Source organism: Dendrobates tinctorius, unplaced genomic scaffold, assembly GCF_039654945.1.
Source record: "Dendrobates tinctorius isolate UK_male_01 unplaced genomic scaffold, ASM3965494v1 ptg000089l, whole genome shotgun sequence".
Lineage (NCBI taxonomy): Eukaryota > Metazoa > Chordata > Amphibia > Anura > Dendrobatidae > Dendrobates > Dendrobates tinctorius.
This window is the reverse complement of record NW_027361757.1, coordinates 477,945-499,197: the sequence shown is the minus strand read 5'-3', so window position 1 is coordinate 499,197 and position 21,253 is coordinate 477,945. Positions and strand designations below refer to the sequence as shown.

The window sequence follows — 21,253 nt, the reverse complement described above, 5'->3', positions numbered from 1 at the left end:
CAGGTATGTCATTACTTAAAGTTCCAAGTCAGGGACAGGAAAACAACTGATGAGAGGGAGAGGTACCTGTAGGTATCCTGTCCCTAAAGGGCTGATTGCCTCTCTCCGCGGTGCTGTCATGGGGGAAGGCGAAAGTACAGTTGCAAATACCAGTGTTTCTAGACTTTTAGCAATTGGTAAAGATCCATAAGATCAACTTCTACAATAACCTTATCCAAAGACCTCTAGATTGAAGGATTGCGACTAGATATCTTCTTCGGCACAAGAGTCGTTGCTAGTACAATTACCTCTTTTCAGGTTGCAGACACTTGCAATGTTCCTTACATTTGTCTAAAAATGTTTTTAGCATTGGTACCTGAACAACCCAAACATTTTTACTTGAAATGCGAGACTACCGCAAATCAGATCCAAACGAGAGCACAAATATCCACATTTGCTCTGCACCAAGCAAGTACAAACTTTTCCAGGAATAGAAGTACATAAACAAGTCTATACTGGATTGGATTAGGTGCGACTTGCACTCATGGAATTTTGGCTGAACTACTGCAAAATCTGCTCACCACTTTCCAGAAACTTCCTCCCACACATTCCTTTCCCAGTATTTTTAAATTTCTCAAAAGAAACCTAAAAAAGGTTAGCAGTCTAAATGCACAGCTTGCTTGGAAAATATAGTCATCATTTACAGTAAGCCATCTTTCATAATTCACAAGAGCTACCAGGAGTGGGAATATTCATGGTGAACATGGAATTTTTAGTGGGCTGCTGCGGTTATAAAATGTAGTATAGCTCGAGTTGAAATGGACTATCTACGAGCAGCATATTGAAGGGAATTTTCCATAATGGACATGATTACATATGCGCAGGATGGGTGATGTCTGATCACTGTGGATAGATAAACTCTTATTGTGTCAAAATGCTTTCGACTGCCAAAAACAGCTGAAGATCCTATTATAGAAAAACAAAGAGGTCTTACCCCTCAAAAAAGCCTGATTTTTTTTTCCAAGCCTTAAAATATACAGTTCCTGCAGCACACCATAACAGAACTTTAGGAGAACAAACTAATCTATATAAAGGACACACCTTAAATTATATAAAAATAGAGACCACTGCAAAATTTTCAGTTGGTCTGATTTGTCGCTTTATAGGTATATTTTTGAGTAAAATGTAAATTGCTCTTTTATTCTATAAACTACTGAAATTCGAAGACATGTTTTGTCCACGCACTAAATTTTATTTTTATTTTCAGAAAATGAGAAATGGTCAAAAGAACAAAAAAAATGCAGTGCTTGCAGACCTCAAATAATGCTAAGAAAACAAGTTAATAATCACATAGAAAAAACAATACTAATGTTTTAACTCAGAAATCAATATTATATTAAATAACTATGGTTTTTAAAAATCACAGCTTTCATGTGTCTTGGCTGCTTTCCACCAGTCTTTCACACTGCTTTTGGGTGACCTTATGTCACTCCTGGTACAAAAATGTAAGCAGTTTTTTGTTTGATGGCTTGTGACCATCTTACTTTGATTACATTCCAGAGGTTTTCAAAGGGGTTCAGGTCTGGAGATTAGGCTGGCCATGACAGGGATTTGATGTGGTGGTCCTTCATTCACACATGGATTGACCTAGCCGTGTGGCATGGCACATTATCCTGCTGGAAAAACCAGTCCTGAGTTGGGGAACATTGCCTGAGGAGAAGGAATCAGCGGTTTTTCCAGGATAACCTTATATGCAGCTTGATTCATGCGTCTTTCGCAAAGATTAGCCTGCCCAAATAGAGCCTTGCAGAAGCACCCCAGATCATCACCGATCTTCCACCAAATTTCACAGTGGGTGAAAGACACTGTGGCTTGTACGCCTATCCATGTCTCAGTCTGACCCTTAGATGACCAGGTGTTGGGCAAAGCTGAAAATAAGACTCATCAGAGATTACCTTACTCCAGTCTTCTATGGTCCAATCCTTATGGTCTTTGGTAAACTTCAACCTGGTTCTCCTTTGCTTCTCATTGATGAAAAGGCTTTTTTCTATCTTTACATGATTTGAGCCCTGCCTCTAGGAGCCTGTTACGAACTGTTCTTGCCGTGCACTTCACCCCAGCTGCCTTTTGCCATTCCTTTTGTACGTCACTTGATGTTATCCTGCAATTGCTGAGTGACATTCGAATAAGATGACGGTCACCCCAGTCAGTGGAGAGTCGTGTTCGCCCTCTGCCGGTCTGTAGCTTTGTTGTCCCCAATTTCTACTGCTCAATCTTGTTATAATGGATTGCCATACTAGAAATTTTAAGGATGGAGGCAACATAACGCTCACTCTATCCCTCTGCTAGTAAAGTCAGAATTAAGCCCTTCTTTTCAACTCCTTTGGCATGGTTAAAAGTTAATTTTTTCATTCCTATTACTTTTGGGATATTACTAGCACTTGTTTTGCCATCTAGCTTGTCCTATTGCAAGAAGATTGTGACCACCACAACAGGGTTTTTTTATACTTTACTTCGTTAAATAAGATTTGGTTTAGGTGATAAACTAATCAGAAGCACATTAAGTAGAATGAGGTGTACTCCGGTTGGAATTCAACTGACACTGGAATGGAATGGCTGCCAGACATGTAAAGAAGCTGATTTTTATAAAACTGTGCAGTGCTCTCTTAAATTTTGCCAGAGCTGTATATACACACACACAAAAATTATAATATACATGGGGGGGGGGGGGGGGGGGGGGGGAGTATATAGTCAGCTACCAATTGTGCAAGTTCTCCCACTTAAAAAGATGAGAGAGGCCTGTAATTGACAGCATAGGTAGATCACAACTATGAGTGTCAAAATGAGGAAGCGAATCCAGAAAATCACCTTGTATGATTTGGCAAGATTTATTTTGCAAATTATGGTGGAAAAGTAGTGTTTAGTCACCTAAAAACATGCAAGAATTCTGGCTTTCACAGATCTATAACTTCAAGAGGCTCCTCTGTCCTCTCATTAAATGTTGTAATGGCACTTGTTTGAAATTGTTATCAGTATAAAAAGGCACCTGTCCACGACCTCAAACAGTCACACTCCAAACTTCACTATGGTGAAGACCAAAGAGCTGTCGAAGGCCACCAGAAAAAAAATTGTGTCCCTGCAACAGGCTGGAAAGACTGAATCTGCAATGGGCAAGCAGCTTGGTGTGATGAAATCAACTGTAGGAGCAATAATAAGAAAATGGAAGACATACAAGACCACTGAATCTCCCATGATCTGGGGCTCCATGCAAGATCTCACCCCGTGGGGCCAAAATGATCACAAGAATGGTGAGCAAAAATCCCAGAACCACACAGAGGGACCTAGTGAATGACCTGCATAGAGCAGAGACCACCGTAACAAAGGCTACCATCAGTAACACACTACGACGCCAGGGACTCAGATCCTGAAGTGCCAGACGTGTCCCCCTGCTTAAGCCAGTATATGTCCGGGCCTATCTGAAGTTTGCTAGAGAGCATCTGGTTTATCCAGCAGAGTATTGGGAGAATGTCATATGGTCTGATGAAACCAAAGTAGAACTGTTTGGTAGAAACAAAAGTCGTTGTGTTTGGAGGAGACAGAATGCAGCGTTGCATCCAGAACACCATACCTACTGTGAAGCATGGGGGGGTGGCAAAATCATGCTTTTGGGCCGTTTCCCTGCAAATGGATCAGGATGACTGATCTTTGTACATGAAAGAATGAATTGAGCCATGTATTGTGAGATTTTGAGTGCAAACCTCCTTCCATCAGCAAGGGCATTGAAGATGAAACGTGGCTGGGTCTTTCAGCACAATAATGATCCCAAGCACACCACCAGGGCAACGAAGGAGTGGCTTTGTAAGAAGCATATGAAGGTCCTGGAGTGGTCTAGCCAGTCTCCAGGTCTCAACCCCATAGAAAACATTTGGAGAGATGTGAAAGTCCGTGTTTCCCAATGACAGACCAAAAGCATCACTGCTCTAGAGGAGACCTGCATGGAGGAATGGGTCAACATAACACCAACATTGTGTGCCAAACTTGTGAAGACTTACTGAAAAATGTTTGGCCCTCTGTCATTCCCAACAAAGTATATATAATAAAATATTGAGATCAACTTTTGTTAATGACCAAATACTTATTTTCCACAATAATTTGCAAAATAAATCTTGCCAAATCAGACAAGGTAATTTTCTGGATTTGCTTTCTCATTTTGACTCTTATACTTGTGGTCCACTTATGCTGTCAATTACAGGCCTCTCTCATGTTTTTCAGTGGGAGAACTTGCACAATCGGTGGCTGACTAAATACATACACACACACACACACTATATATATATATATATATACATACATACATACATACACATATACACACACACATACATACATATATATTATACACACACATACATATACACAAACATTGTGCATATTATATATATATATTTTACACACATACATACATATACACGCACACTGCTCAAAAAAAATAAGGGGTACACTTAAACAACAGAATATAACTCCCGAGTAAATCAAACTTCTATGAAATTAAACTGTCCACTTAGGAAGCAACACTAATTGACAATCAATTTCACATGCTGTTCTGCAAATAGAATAGACAACAGATTGAAATTATTGCCAATTATCAAGTCACCCTCAATAAAGGAGTGGATCTGCAGTTGGGGACCACAGACCACATCTCAGTACCAATGCTTTCTGGCTGATGTTTTGGTCACTTTTGAATGTTGGTTGTGCTTTCATACTCGTGGTAGCATGAGAGACTCTACAACCCACACAAGTGGCACAGGTAGTGCAGCTCATCCAGGATGGCACATCAATGCGAGCTGTGGCAAAGAAGGTTTGCTGTGTCTGTCAGCGTAGTGTCCAGAGGCTGGAGGCGCTACCAGGAGACAGGCCAGTACACCAGGAGACGTGGAGGGGGCTGTAGAAGGGCAACAACAGAGGAGCAGGACTGCTACCTCAGCTTTTGTGCAAGGAGGAACAGGAGGAGCACTGCCAGAGCCCTGCAAAATGTCTGCACAAAAGGCTAGAAACCGACTCCATGAGGATGGTCTGAGGGCCCGACGTCCACAGATGGGGGTTGTGCTCACAGGCCAACACCGTGCAGGACGCTTGGCATTTGACACAGAACAGGATTGGCAAATTCACCACTGGCACCCTGTGCTCTTCACAGATGAAAGCAGGTTCACACTGAGCACAAGTGACAGACGTGAGAGTCTGGAGACGCCATGGACAGCGATCTGCTGCCTGCAACATCCTTCAGCATGACCGGTTTGGCAGTGGGTCAGTAATTGAGTGGGGTGGCATTTCTTTGGAGGGCCGCACAGTGTTGGGCTGTGAGCAGGACCCCCATCTGTGGACATTGGGCACTCAGACCATCCTCATGGAGTCTGTTTCTAACAGTTTGTGCAGAAACATGCACATTTGTGGCCTGCTGGAGGTCATTTAGCATTCAAAAGTGACCAAAACATCAGCCAGAAAAGCCAGAAAGCATTGGTACTGAGATGTGGTCTGTGTTCCCTACCTGCAGAACCCCTCCTTTATTGAGGGCCTCTTGATAATTCTTAATAATTTCCATCAGTTGTCTACTCCATCTGCACAACAGCATGTGAAATTGATTGTCAATCAGTGTTGCTTCCTAAGTGGACAGTTTGATTTCACAGAAGTTTGATTTTCTTGGAGTTATATTCTGTTGAAGTGTTCCCTTCATTTTTTTGAGCTGTGTGTGTATATATGTGTGCGTGTATATATGTGTGTGCACGTATACACACATACACACACACCACAATGTCACTTCAACTCAAATCACACTTCTGTGAAATCAACCTGTCCAGTTATGAAGCAACACCAGCTGTGAATCAATTTCTCCTACGGTACAGCAACATGAGGCAGTGTCTACAACCCATAGAAGTTACTCAGGCAGTGCAGCTCATCCAAGATAGCACATCAATATGAGCTGTTGCAAGAATTGTAGCTATATCTGTCAGCACAGTGTCCAGAGCATGGAGTAGATACCAGGAGACAGGCCAGAACACAAGGAGATGTGGAGCGGGCCGTAGGAGGGCAACAACCCATCACCAGGACCGCTACCACCTCCTTTGTGCAAGTAAGAACAGTACGAGCAGTGCCAGAACCCTGCAAAATTACCTCCAGCAGGTCACTAACATCCATGTGTCTGCTCAAACTGTCAGAAACAGACTCCATGAGGGTGGTATGAGGGTCCAACTTCCACAAGTGGGTGTTGTGCTTACAGTCCAACACCATGCAGGGCGATTGTGTTCTCTGACAAGCATTGGCAGATTCAACATTAGCACCTCAAACTCTTCACAGATGAGTACAGTTTCACATTGAGCACATGACAGTCTGGAGAAGCCGTGGTGGACGTTCTGCTGCCTGCAACATCCTCCAGCATGACCGGTTTGGTAGTGGCTCAGTAATGGTGTGGGGAGGTATTTTGATGGGGTTGGATCATCTGCTGAGCCAGGTGTACTGTTAAAATTACACATGCTGAAAGGGGATTGTAATGTTCCATTAAATCCCCCAATAGTCACACATACATACACACACACACACTAGAGATCTTGCAATTTCCATAATGACCATTCAGGCTTTTCTAGACAGACTCCAATTTCCTGTTCTTTTATGATGATCCACACCACAAGATCCACCAAGCACCATAGCCGATGTCACAACTAAAGCCCCCGTTACACATAATGATGTCCCAGTGAGCCCAGCAACGATCCGACATGATGGGATCGCTGGGACATCGTTAGGCTGATCGCTGATGAGCTGTCACAAGACAGCCCCAGCGATCAGGGCCAGCGACGCTGGTTACGAATGTACACATCGGGTATCCAGGAGCAGTGCGACTCCTGGATACCCGATGCTTACCTTGGAAACCAGCGTGTACAAAAGATTTTTTTTTTTTTTTTATACAGGTTGTGATATGAATAAAAATGCATTTAACATAAAAACCCAATTTAACCCCTTCACGACTCAGCCTATTTTGACCTTAATGACCTGGCCATTTTTTGCAATTCTGACCAGTGTCCCTTTATGAGGTAATAACTCAGGAACGCTTCAACGGATCCTAGAGATTGAGATTGTTTTTTCTTGACATATTGGGCTTCATGGTACATTTAGGTCAATAATTTTTGCATTTGCAAAAAAAATAAAAAATAAAAAATAATTGGAAATTTGGCGAAAATTTAGAAAATTTTGCAATTTTCACATATTTAATTCTTATTCTGTTAAACCAGAGAGTTATGTGACACAAAATAGTTAATAAATAACATTTACCACATGTCTACTTTACATCAGCACAGTTTTGAAAACATTTTTTTTGTTGTTAGGAAGTTATAAGGGTAAAAAGTTTACCAGCGATTTCTCTTTTTTACAACAAAATTTGCAAAACCATTTTTTTTTTTTTTTAAGGGACCACCTCACATTTAAAGTCAGTTTGAGGGGTCTATATGGCTGAAATTACTCAAAAGTGACACCATTCTAAAAACTCCACCCCTCGAGGTGCTCAAAACCACATTCAAGAAGTTTAACCCTTCAGGTGTTTCACAGCAGCAGAAGCAACATGGAAGGAAAAAATTAACATTTAAATTTTTAGTCACAAAAATGATCTTTAAGCAACTTTTTTTTTTTTTATTTTCTCAAGGGTAAAAGGAGAAAGTGGACGTCAAAAGTTGTTGTCCAGTTTGCCCCGAGTATGCTGGTACCCGATATGTGGGGGAAACCACTGTTTGGGCACAAGTCGGGGCTCGGAAGGGAAGTAGTGACGTTTTGAAATGCAGACTTTGATGGAATGGTCAGCGGGCGCCATGTTATGTTTGGCGTGCCCCTGATGTGCCTAAACAGTAGAAACCCCCCACAAGTGACCCCATTTTGGAAACTAGATCCCCCGTGGAACTTATCTAGATGTGTGGTGATCACTGGGCAGGGAGGGGGTGATGGCTGTGGCAGAGAGGGGGTGAACACCAAAGCAGAGAGGGGGGAAGAGGAGGACAGCACAGAGGATAGCACATATCGGTAAGCAGGAGCAACAGCGATGGCAGCAGGTCGCGGTCGGTGACGGCATCGGCGTGGGGTTCATCGTAGGGGTCATCAGCGGTGGCAGGGAAGGCAGCCATAGTTGACACCGCCCCTCCACATCTGATTGGATGGATAGCATCATATGAACGCTAGCTCTAATCAGATCTGGGGGCAGTGACACAGAGGTCACCTAGCTCCAGCCAATGGCCTATGATAATGCAGCATCGGCCATGGCTGGATTGAAATATTTCAACAAGTTTCATTGGTGAAATATTACGATTGCTCCGTTTTCACTTTCAACAGCCAATTAGAGTGATCGTAGCCACAAGGGGGATGGGGGGAGGAAGCCATCCCCGTGGGGTCAAGTACAGGTCCCCACATACCTGCGGGTAGGGTGACATCTCAGTAACCCCGGTCACCCGAACCGCAGGAACGCGATCCCTCCATGACGCCACATAGGCGTCACAGGTCGGAATGGCACCGATTTGCATGATGCCTATGTGGTGTCACAGGTCGGGAAGGGGTTAAACCAGGTCATTGTTTGATAACACATTTCCTTTAAAAGATATGGAGCATACTGTTCTCTGAAACAAAGAGGTACTAAACTACTTATCAGTTTTTGCACAAGGATTCTGCAGGCATGGAGGTGGACTGCTAGATTAAAAAACTAACCATGGATCCGAATGACTACCAGATGACATATACGTCAACCTGTTTTGCACATGAATTGCGGGTATCTGGCTCAGCGCAAGTTGCTGACGTGTCACCAAGTGGATTCAGTTGGGGGACCTGCTGTGACATCACAACTAGCTTTAACCAGGTCAGTTCAGGGACAGATAGCACCAGCTTTGCACCATCTAATCATCAGCTGGAAATTAGTCCATGTTGTTCTCTTGCCCGTGGGTTGTCTCTGCTGTTTGTGTCCACTTCAGAGTGTAAAAGATCCAGAATCAATAGTAATAGCTTTACAAAATAGAAGCTGCCCAGTAGAAGAAACGACTACACTGCATTTAATCTTCTCTGCCAGCCTTTTTGTCGTAAATCCCAACAAGCCTGAAGTTTTCTCAAGCCAGGAAAATAAATCCTCCTCCTGATGAGCCTCTTCTTTCATCACTATTGATTTAAAAAGTGGTATTTCAGTGGGCATTCCCATTAAAAGGGTCTTTTGCTTAAACAGTAGCTAAAAAAAGAATCTACCATCCGGACTGTGGTGGGAACAGCAAACACAGCGATGGTTCACTCTCACAGCAAATCCAAAGCAAATTAATATATTCAGCGGAGAGCTCTATAGGAAACAAAAATATATTTACCAAGCCACAATGACCGACTATAAAGAAAGTAAGTAGAGAATTTTTAGTGGAAACTTTGCTATTTGCTCCATGATACTTTAGCAGTCATATCAATGTAAAAATGTGAGTATTGGAAAGCATTGCATCCCCTGCAAGCCTTACGCCAGCTTGGCAATCTCCATGAGGAGAAACGTCCCCCTTTAGACCCTCAGTTACAGGCCTCTTACATGGCCCATTCAGACCTCTGGCTTTGCAGTGATGAGTAGCAAACATCCCAAAGCAGGAGTCTGTTGAGGCTTCCTATCCCAATTCATGTAGAAAGGCTCGTTAAAAGGTCCATGTTGTCTATTATAATTGCTACATCCATTAGGTGGCGCTAGAGATCACATCCTCTTCCTTCCGGAAGAGTACATTTGCACATTGGAAAGGTGGATGTCAACCCAGAAGATGGTGTCATGGTGGCCATATTGGCTACAAGTCAAGTATAGAACCAAACCTGTTGATAAGCGTGACATTTTCATAAGGGGCTGCACTAGCTAGAGTTTTCAATCAACAGTAAGAATTACAGCAATAAGAAGCAATTGGCAAAGCAGACTTCTCTGCGCTTATGTTCCAACAATGTCTGCAATCATCAGTGAATATTTGTATTGCAGACTAATGGCTTACATTTGGCTCATAATTGAGCAATAACGATGTAAGGCACCATCTATAGTGTATCCGTCCCAATGTCACCTAGAAATTCTATGGCTATATAAAATGACCTTAGAGACAGTGTTGGACTGGGTGCCAAGGGCCCACCAGTAACAGACTGTGGGGGGGGGGCACTTTTCATAGTAAACTGGGTAGTTTGCTTGATGAGTGTTGATAAACTCCTTTTTTTCCTGCAGAGTGAAGTGAATTATGCCAAGTACTGCCCATGAAGTGGAGTTGTGGGCCAAGACCTGCACAAGGGCCCCCTGGGATCCCACTGTTCTCCTATGGGCCGGTCCGAGCGTCCTTAGTGGACCCATTTTCCTGGAGTAGTTCATTAGATGGATTCTCCATGTTAATGCTACATAAGGGGAATGTATAAAACACCGGGTGCCTCCTTTTTAGTCCTTTTGAAGTCACCAGCTCCTCAGACTACTCCATGTATGGCAGCCTGATGTCGGCTCCATTGGCCAATCTTAGATACACTACGTTTTAGGGTATGTGCACACGCTGCGAATTTGAATGTGGAAATTTCTGTGCAGATTCTTCCTGTCTTGGCAGAAAATGCAGGTAAAAATCCATGCGGTTTTGATGCGGATTTTGATGTGTTTTTTTCATGCAGATTTGTATGCGTTTTTGTAAGCTAAATAAGGATCTATTTAACAAATAAAAAATCGTGATGTCATTTTCTTTGTCCAACCTCTTCTTTTACATACTCCATTGAATACCATATCACATGCCATGTTCACATATAATGTACACAAAACAAACATAAGTGAATATCTATAGATTTATCCATATATCTATAGATAGATACAAAAAATCTGCGTTAGGCTGGGGTTACACTTAAGAGAAACTCGCACCTCAATACCCGGCACTGCCACCAGCCGAGCTCGGACCGCACACTCCGGTCCCAAGTGCCGGTGGCAGTGCCGAGTATTGAGGTGCGAGACTCGTGCAAATTTCTCACAAAGGTGACCCCGGCCTTAAACGCAATATCTTTTTTTTTTTTTAAATAAAAAAAAAAAAAAAAAAAAAAAAAAAAAAAAAAAAAAAAAAAAAAAAAAAAAAAATGGCGTGGGCTCCCGTGCAATTTTCAAAACCAGAACAGGGAAAGCCTGCGACTGGGGGGCCCCGATGTTTACAGCCTGAGAAGGGGGTAATACCCATCGATCTTCCCAGGCCATTAATATCAGCCCGCAGCTGTCTGCATAGCCTTTACTGGCTATTAAAATAGGGGGGCCCCCCAAAAAATGAGGCGGGGTCCCCCTATAATTAACAGCCAGAAAAGGCTATGCAGATAGCTGCGGGTTGATGTTAATAACCTAGGAAAGGACCATGGATATTGCCCCCCCCCAGCTAAAAACATCACCTCACAGCCGCTCCAAAAATGGCACATCTCTAAGATGCGCCAATTCCAGCACTAAGCCTCTCTTCCCACTGCCCTGCAGCGGTGGCATATGGGGTAATAGTTGTGGGGTTGATGTCACTTTTGTATTGTAAGGTGACATCAAGCCCAGCTTAGTAATGGATAGGCGTCTATAAGATACCTATCCATTACTAATCCTATAGTTGTTAAGGGTTTATATAAAGACACAGCCAGAACAAAGTATTTTACTGAAATAAAACACTACACAGTTTCCCATCTTTATTATATGCCTAATTCCCCAAATCCATCGATCTCTTGCAAAAAAATAAAATAAACCAACACAAATACTCCCTGTTCCGATGTAATCCATTTAATAACGAGTGTCCTATAATGATCTCCCGTGTGCTCTACAAGGCCTCCAGTGACACACTGACAGGAGATAATGGCTCCTGCAGTGTTATCAGTGAGGGTTCACTGGAGTTCATGTTCTCACTTTATGGCATTGCTGCATGAGAATTTTCCCACGCAGCGGTGCCGCAAGTGACAGGACGATCTCCAGTGACCTCTAGGTGGCGGTGTGATACACCTTCCGCCATTGTATCACCAGAGGCCCCTGGAGAGCCAGCAGAGTATTGTCAGGAAGTTAGGGGTCCAGCATGTCTGATTTCGGACTATCGATCCTTGTGTTCTACCTGTCATAAGCTTCTGCCACAATGTCTGGCAGAGGACAGGATCATTGGCCAAGGAAAGCACTCCTGTGGGAGAGTCAGGCTGAAACACCATTTGGTTGGACAGTCGTTTAAAGTTTATGGGGGACTTTATGTGACTTGGTTTTTATACTGCAGAGGTTTAACTACACTGTGATGAGACATCAAGGAATCTACAAAGAAAAGGTGGACGACGCAGCACATCCACGAATGTTTAATTTCATACCCATGTGTCTTAGGACTACCATATTTTGGTACTTTGTGCCCCTTTAACAGATAAGACAGAAACAAGGATGCCTATGCAGCATGACAAGGTAACAGTTTGTGATTTAGAAAAGAGGGCTCAATTCACAATAAAAACTGAATTAGAAGTTCTTCTCTTTTGATAGAAAAAACACATTAAAGACAACAGAACTGCGGTGGAAACTTTTATTGCTCTTCCTATTACAGGGAATGTGGATATTTATTTTTTTTTAGGTCAGATCAAAATATAAATCGTATCTGGCTCTTGTAGAAAGAAGAATCTGGTTGGCGATCTCTAAAGCAGAATTTGCTGACTCCATAATAACTCAACCAACAATACACCAGTTACCTACTGGATTCAAAATTGTGCAACGTTCACAAAGAAAAGGTGTTTCCCATATGCTTATCCTGGGTTCCACAATGCATGCACTGCAATGTTGCCGTATGGCATGACATTGTGCCTTCACAATAATAGCCAATACAATTATTAAAAAAAAGAAAAAAATTGGACAGTACAAAACAAAATCTGTTCAGTATGGTCCTCATACAAGCACACACTTGAGGGAAGACTCATTCGAGCAGTAACGCTGGGTCTGTTTTTTCTGCATTTTTCTGCCTAGGCTTTGGTTGAGACGTGTGGATGTATATACTCACTTTCTGGAGTATGTATACATAAAACAGAAGCTTTACCCAATTTCACATATATTCCACAAGTTTTCGTTTTTGGATATACCAACCTGTACTTCTAGTCTGTTTGTTTTTTCTAAGACCGGACGGAAAAAACGTACAAACACAACAATGGGCTATAACACTATAGATAGACAAGGTCGTTTAAGTGAGCAAATATCTAAAATAAGTGCCCAATTTAAAGGGAACCTGTTAGCAGTTTGGGTCGATATAAGATATGGCCATAACCTTTCAGGGCTTACAGTATCTACAGCATTCTATAATGCTGTAGATAAGCACAAGATTCAACCTGCAAGAGAAGAAAAATAAGTTTTATTATACTCACAGGGGGGGGGGGGGGGGGTGGCCTGGTCAAAGGGGTGTTGCAGGTCCTGGTCTAGTGCCGCCCTCCTGCTTGTTTCATGTGGATGATGAGTCCCTTTGTCATCCACACAGGCTCCCCAGCATCGTGCTCCTGCGCAGGTGTACTTATCTGCCCTGTTGAGGGCAGAGTAAAGTTCTGCAGTGCGCAGGCGCCGGGAAATGTCAGAAGCCCGGCGCCTGCGCACTGCAGGACTTTGCTCTGCCCTCAACAGGGCAGAACAGTACGCCTGCGCTGGAGCGCAATGCCAGAGAGCGATGAAGCAAGCACGAGGGCGGCATCGCAAGAAGATGGGAGGCACCGGACCTGCGACATCCATCGGACCAGACCGCCCCCCGGGTGAGTATATTAAAAGTTATTTTTCTCATCTTTCAGGTCAGACCGGGGCTTATCTACAGCATTATAGAATGCTGTACATCAGCCCTGAAAGGCGGTGGCCGTAACGCCTATCGGCCAAACCTGGTGACAGGTTCACTTTAACACCATGTTAGTGTTTGCCTGAATTACCAGATTCATTTTTAATATACAGGTTAATTATAAATTGCAAACACTATTAATATTGTACATTAGAAAATTGGTCTAACGAAAAGCCTACAAATTGTGTCAGGTATATAAAATCACTCCAGTAAGCAATGGGAATGTTCTTATGTTGCTATCACAGGGTTTTCACTTTAGAAGGGATGCAAACTTCTCACGGCCTCCCTACTGTGTCAAAAGGAAATAGGATTCCCGAATAAATGGCCTCCTTATGACAGCTTTAGATCTACCAATGAAAAGCAGAGGGAGCAATTGCAGCAGTGCTCCATGGTTATTATTGGAATGCACCTGCTGCTGATGAACCACTCCAATAACACAAGATTAAAGAATTGCTGTGAGTGAGGAGATCACTACTACTTGTCTAGCATGATTTAGCAGCAGATACCCCAATTCCAGCGATGTGTCACTTACTGGGCTGCTTGCTGCAGTTTTGATAAACTCTAATTTATCTAGTGCTGCAGATCTACCAATTCTCTAAATGCAAAGTTCTGTATATCCCCGCCCCCACCACTGATTGGCAGCTTTCTGCCCATGCAGTGTATAGAGAAGGCAGCCAATCAGTGGTGGGGGCGGGATTATACAGAGCTCATGAATATGGACTATATGTTAGCAGGATTAACCAGTGACTATCGTCTGCTGATAAAACAGGGATTTATATCAAAACTACAGCAAGCAGCCTATTAAGCGACACATTGCTGGAATCAGAATCTCTGTCTCTACATCATACTGCTCTCAGATTAGGTGGCAAAAACCTGGTGACATTTCTTTTAGATATGTCCTAAATCCCTTAACAATCCTGTGCCACTACTTCAGTGGCCAAACGGGTTCTGCATTGGAGACGACCTGCTCATCATTCATGTGATGGCTGAAGCCACTAAAATCGCCTTCCGAAGAATTTAGCATTTAAGCATTTGAATGCTGAATGAGTGGTTGCAGCAGTGACACGAGATGAGTGGGAATTCAAGGAGTAAGTAATGGTTGTTTCTGTATTTTTATACCATTTCCGACTTCACATTTCAGACCATCAGGAAATATACTCCTTGACAGAAGTTATGTCGCTTATTCATGTTATGTAAATAAAATCTTATAACCTGACCTTAAATTCATCCATTGGTTGTATAAATTATTCTTTTGAAAGCTGAAACCCTCCGAAATATGGTTTAGGTTAAGAAAATAAATTGGCATCAATACAGAAATATTAATCATTTAATGGACACAGAATGGTCAGATTTTGGCAAGACAAAAGTTTTGTCGGCTGGTCATATAATGCACCCAATCCTAGTTTACATCCTCACCTGTGCTCAGTAAATGATCGGTTAATTAGTAGGTGTGAATAAAAAGAAACCCAGCACCCCAGACCTTCACTTGAGCTGCAACTTGAGCTCTGACAACATTCCAAAAATCCACCCTGCGACCAAAGCCTGGATTATTAAGAGGCTGAAGACCAGATCCACTGCAGAGGTGGCTGGCACCTTTAATGTGTCTCAGCGTCAAGTACAAAGAATTAAAAAAAGATTCGAAGAGACTGGAGATGTGTTTGACAAGCCCAGGTCCGGCAGAGCCCGCAAGACAACTGCTCAGGAGGAACGTTTGTTGGTTAGAAAATCCAAAGCAAGCCCCTCTTCCACTGCAGCAGAGCTCCAACAGGCTTGGTCACCTCAAGTCCCTGTGTCAACTAGAACAGTTTGTAGGATTCTGTCTCGAAATGGCCTCCATGGTCGAATCAGTGACCAGAAGCCAGCACTAAACAAAAGGCAAATAAATAACCATGTGGCATTTGCGAAGTCCAACAGCCTGCTAAACAGATGGACGCTGGAAAAGTGGCAGAAGGTGGATTTCTCTGATGAATCTTCAGTAGAATTATACCACAGCCGCCGCAAATACTGCAGGAGACCTACTGGAGCCCGTATGGATCCAAAATACACCCAGAAAACAGTTACATTTGGTGGTGGAAAGATCGTGGTCTGGGGTTACATTCAGTATGGGGGTGTGCGAAACATTTGCAAGGTGGAAGGCAATAACAATAGCCTAAAATATCAAGAAGTATTAGCTACCTCTTATATTCAAAATCATAAAAGGGGTCAGATTCTGCAGCAGGATGGTGCTCCATCTCATACATCCATCTCTACAACAAAGTTCCACCAGGCAAAAAAAGATCAAGGTGCTCAAGGACTGGCCAGCCCAGTCACCAGACATGAACATCATTGAGCATGTTTGGGGTAGGGAGGAAGCTTGAAGACAAAACCAAAGAATCTTGATGAACTCTGGGAGGCATGTAAGACTGCATTCTTTGCTATTCCTGGTGACTTCATTAATAAATTGTATGAATCATTGTTGAACCGCATGGATGCAGTCCTTCAAGCTCATGGAAGCCACACAAAATATTAAATATGACTCTAATAGCACCACAACTTCATTCACCAATGTTATGCAACATATATTTGTATTTTAACCCCTTAGTGACGGAGCCAATTTGCAGCTTAATGACCAGGCCAATTTTTACAATTCTGACCACTGTCATTTTAGGAGGTTATAACTCTGGAACGCTTTAATGGATCCCGCTGATTTTGAAACTGTTTTTTCGTGACATATTGTACTTCATGTTAGTGGTAAAATTTCTTCGATAAGTCTTGTGCTTATTTATGATAAAAACGGAAACATGGCAAAAATTTTTAAAATTTTACAATTTTAAAACTTTAAATTTTTATGCCCTTAAATCTGAGAGATGTGTCACACAAATTTCTTAATAAATAACATTTCCCACATGTCTACTTTACATCAGCACAATTTTGGAAGCAAATTTTTTTTTTTGTTAGGAAGTTATAAGGGTTAAAAAGTTGACCATCGATTTCTCATTTTTACAACAAAATTTACAAAACCATTTTTTTTTTTTTTTTAGGGACCACATCATATTTAAAGTCATTTTGAGGGGTGTACATGACAGAAAATACCCAAAAGTGGCACCAATCTAAAAACTAGACCCCTCAAGGTGCTCAAAACCACATTCAAGAAGTATATTAACCCTTTACATGCTTCACAGGAACTAAAGCAATGTGGAAGGAAAAAAATTAACATTTGACTCTTTTTTGCAAAAAATTTACTTCAGAACCAATTTTTTTTTATTTTCACAAGTGTTAAAAGAGAAAATCAACCACAAAATGTGTTGTACAATTTCTCCTGAATACGCCGATACCCCATATGTGGGGGTAAACCACATTTTCAGCACACGGCAGAGCTCGCAAGGGATGGAGCGCCGTTTGACTTTTTCAACGCAGAAATGGATGGAATTGAGATCGGATGCCATGTTGCGTTCGGAGAGCCCTTAATGTGCCTAAACAGTGGAAACCTCTAACAAGTGACCCAATTTTGGAAACTAGACCCCTTAAGGAACTTATCTAGATGTGTGGTGAGCACTTTGAACCTTCAAGTGCTTCACAGAAGTTTATAACGTAGAGCCGTGAAAATAAAAAATCCATTTTTTTTCCACAAAAATGATCTTTTCGCCCCCAAATTTTTATTTTTACAAGGGTAACAGGAGAAATCATACCCCCACAGTTGTTGTGCGATTTATCCTGAGTACGCTGATACCCCATATGTGGGGGGGAACCACTGTTTGGGCGCATGGGAGAGCTTGGAAGGGAAGGAGTGCCATTTTGGAATGCAGACTTTGATGGAATGGTCTGCGGGCGTCATGTTGCGTTTGCAGAGCCCCTGAAGGGCCTAAACAGTGGAAACCCCCCACAAGTGACCCCATTTTGGAAATTAGACCCCTCAAGGAGCTTATCTAGATGTGTGGTGAGCACTTTGAACCCCCAAGCGCTTCACAGAAGTTTATAAACGCAGCGCCGTGAAAGTCTTTTATTTCCACAAAAGTGATTTTTTTAGACCCCAATTTTTAGACCTCCCAAAGTTGGTAAATAGTGGAAACCCCTCAATTCTTGCTCCAACCCTAACACACCCCTTCCCTAACCCTAATCCTAGTTTGCCCTAACCCTAGCCCTAGCCCAACCCTAACCCTAATGGAGAACTGAAAAAAAAAATATTTTCTTTATTTCGTTATGATGGCCTATCTAACTAAGGGAGTGATAAACGGGGGGGGGGGGGGGGGGTTATGTACTATTTTTTTTATTGTGATCACTATGATAGTTTATCATAGTGATCAAAATGAATGAATGGAATCTGCCAGCCGAAGCCGGCAGATTCCCGGCGGACGCACTGCGCATGCACCCGCCATTTTCTTCCGGATCCAAGATGGTGGCGCCCACCGAAGGACGCCGGTGGGTCGCGTGACCACCGGGAGGGGACCCTGGACAACGGAGAGGTATCGGGGGGGAATCGGGGAACCTAGTTCTCTCTCCTCTGGTGTGCGATCACATCAGAGGAAAGAGAAATTTAATGCAAAATCGCAGCTTGTTTTTTGCGGTCGCCGTTATAGGGTTAATAACGGCGATCGCAAAAGCGGGGTCGGTAAAAACCGACCGATTCATGTTCTCTGGGGTCTCGGCTACCCCCGGCTGCCGAGACCCTGGAGAAAATCCGACACTGGGGGGCGCTATTCACTTTCTCCACAGCGCCGTGAATTAGCGGCGCTGTGGTTTATGTACACTCAATTACCGCCGTTAAAAGGCGTATCGGCGGTCACTAAAGGGTTAATTATTTGTTTGAATATCACATTACTGTCTGTGGCCAACAAAACTTTTGTCTTGCCAATATCTGACCATTCTGTGTCCATTAAATGATCAATATTTCTGCATTGATACCAATTTATTTTATTAACCTAAACCACATTTTGGAGGGTTTCAGCTTTCAAAAGAATAATTTATACAACCAATGGAAGAATTTAACGTCAGGTTATAAGCTTTTATTTACATAACATGGATAAGCGACATAACTTCTGTCAGGGAGTGTGTTCTGCACCGGCAAAAAATAGGTTTCAGGCCGGTTTCACATTAGCGCATTTTCAGCGCGCGCACGGCCGGGGGTAGCTCCGCCCCCGAGCCGGCTCTCTGCCCGGCGTGCCCGCCCCTTCCTTGTAGCGCCGCCTCCTAGCGGACAGCAGCGCCTGCGATCGGCGCACCCCATCTTTAGCATAGGGTGCGCAGGCCGTGCGCTAGTTGCGCTTTGACCTGCGCTGCGCACTTTTGACGGTGCGCCGTGCGCGCCAAAATCCGAAAAGTTTGATTTTGGCGCGCACGGCGCACCGTCAAAAGTGCGCAGCGCAGGTCAAAGCGCAACTAGCGCACGGCCTGCGCACGATCGGCGCACCCTATGCTAAAGATAGGGTGCGCCGATCGCAGGCGCCGCTGTCCGCTAGGAGGCGGCGCTACAAGGAAGGGGCGGGCACGCCTGGCAGAGAGCCGGATCGGGGGCGGAGCTACCCCCGGCCGTGCGCGCGCATAAAATGCGCTAATGTGAAACCGGCCTCAGACAGAACCCTGATGGAGTTACTCTGCTCCAGTGTCCATTTTTTAGGCAGATACTAAAGTGTGGTAATCCATCGTTTGGTGCCCGCTTAGAACAAAAGCATTAAAAAAAAAAAATCACTACGGGACAGGGGGATCTCAAACATGATGTGAATAGGCAACCTTGACCAGTAATGTTGGAGACGATAAGGATCCTGCATGTCATTTGGAGTAGATCTTTTTGTTGTCTGAGGCCACAGCCGGATATATCGGAGCACTAGGCCAGACCCAGATAAAGCTAAGCCAGATGAACGCCTGCCTATGGAAGAATCAGGAGAGATGACTCTCTGTCAGACAGCTATCTAATGTGTAAGGGTCCCGCTTCACTTAGCGACGCACCAGCGATCCAGACAACGATACGACCTGGTAAGGATCGCTGGTGCGTCGCTAAATGATCGTTAGTAAGCTATCAAACAAGCAGATCTCTTCAGTGACGCAGCAACGATCCAGCGATAAAACACAGCGATGCGCTGACCAGCGGTACACCAACGACGAAAAAATGGCCCAGGACATTCCTGCATGATCAGCGATATCCAGGAGGGGCGCCGGTTGCTGCTGCGTGTCACATGTAGCGAGATCGCTGGCAAGATCGCTGTTGCGTCACAAAATCGGTGACTCACTAGCGATCTCGCTATGCGAGACGGGGCCTTACTCCTCAAGTCTCCTCCTTCGGTTATATTCAGTAATGACCCATTAGAACGGATCCAGCAGCAATCCATTGGCAAAAAAGTTGTGCAGACACAACTTTAGTCTGTCAGTTTAAAAAAAAAAAAAAAAAAATCTCTGCTTGATCCATTTAACATTATTTATGGGAAACGGATCCGTGAATTAGCCATCAGTTCTCTCATTTGTATAAGGATTTGCATTTTGCTTACTGGATCCATTACAAATGGAAGAAAACAAATGGCTAAATAACGGATCTGCTTTCTATAGACTTCAATGTTAAAAAAAACCCAAAACAAACGGGTCCATCAAACATCAGTTTTTTTTAAAAACAGACTAAAAAGTTACACAACTTTTTTGCCAACGGATTGCTGCTGGATCCGTTCTAACTGATCATTACTGGACATGTGAACAGAGCCATACTTTAGTTGACAGTATATAGAGTTTAATGGTATGGGCACACATTGAGTAAAATATCTGCATCTCTTGGCAGGAAAAACGCAGCTGAGAAAACACGCATTTTTTTACCACGTATTTGGTGCGTTTTTGACTGCTTTGAGTTAAGCCAGTGGTAAAAAACACAGAATTGACGAGCTGCAGATTACTCTCTGCACCAAATCTGCAAGTCAAAAATACGAGACATGTGCGCGACACTTCAGTGTTCTCATTCACATTGCTGGCATCAGGATCGCTTCTGGTTTATCTAGAAAATATGCAAGAAAAACATGTTTTTGCTGCTTTTTTTGTGCAAATTTTCAGCTTTGTTTCACAGTACCAGCAAAGTCTATGAGATTTCAGAAATCTCATGCACACACGTTGGTTATTTTTTCCCTGACTGTTTTGATAAAGAGCTGCCTTTTTGTAAAATGGAGCATGACCCTTCTTTCAACATTTTTCACCCATTGAAAGCAACGGGTGGTGCAAAAAACTCAGCAAAAAATGCAGGTATCAGGTTTTGCTGCATTTTTGGCGCCAAAACCTGATGAAATAGAATAAGATTTTTCTTTTACGCACTAAACTTCATCAGCATGCACAAGAGATAAATGTACCCCAACAAAAACGCAGCAAAACCTGCTTTTTGTAAGTCGCTTAAACGTTGCATAAAATAAAAAAAAAGGCAGCAAAAACGCAACGTGTGAACACAGCCTAAACCAGCTAATAAATTAACTTCCCTCCTCATTCAATACTTGCTCGTCTAGATTGGT

The 21,253-nt window shown here is 43.2% G+C and overlaps 1 protein-coding gene across 1 annotated transcript in view; it reads right to left on the bottom strand.

The window, feature by feature from the left end:
• LOC141098181 (transmembrane protein 150A-like) overlaps nt 1–21,253 on the bottom strand; it is a 190,884-nt gene that overhangs the window by 64,668 nt on the left and 104,963 nt on the right. The window lies entirely within an intron of this gene.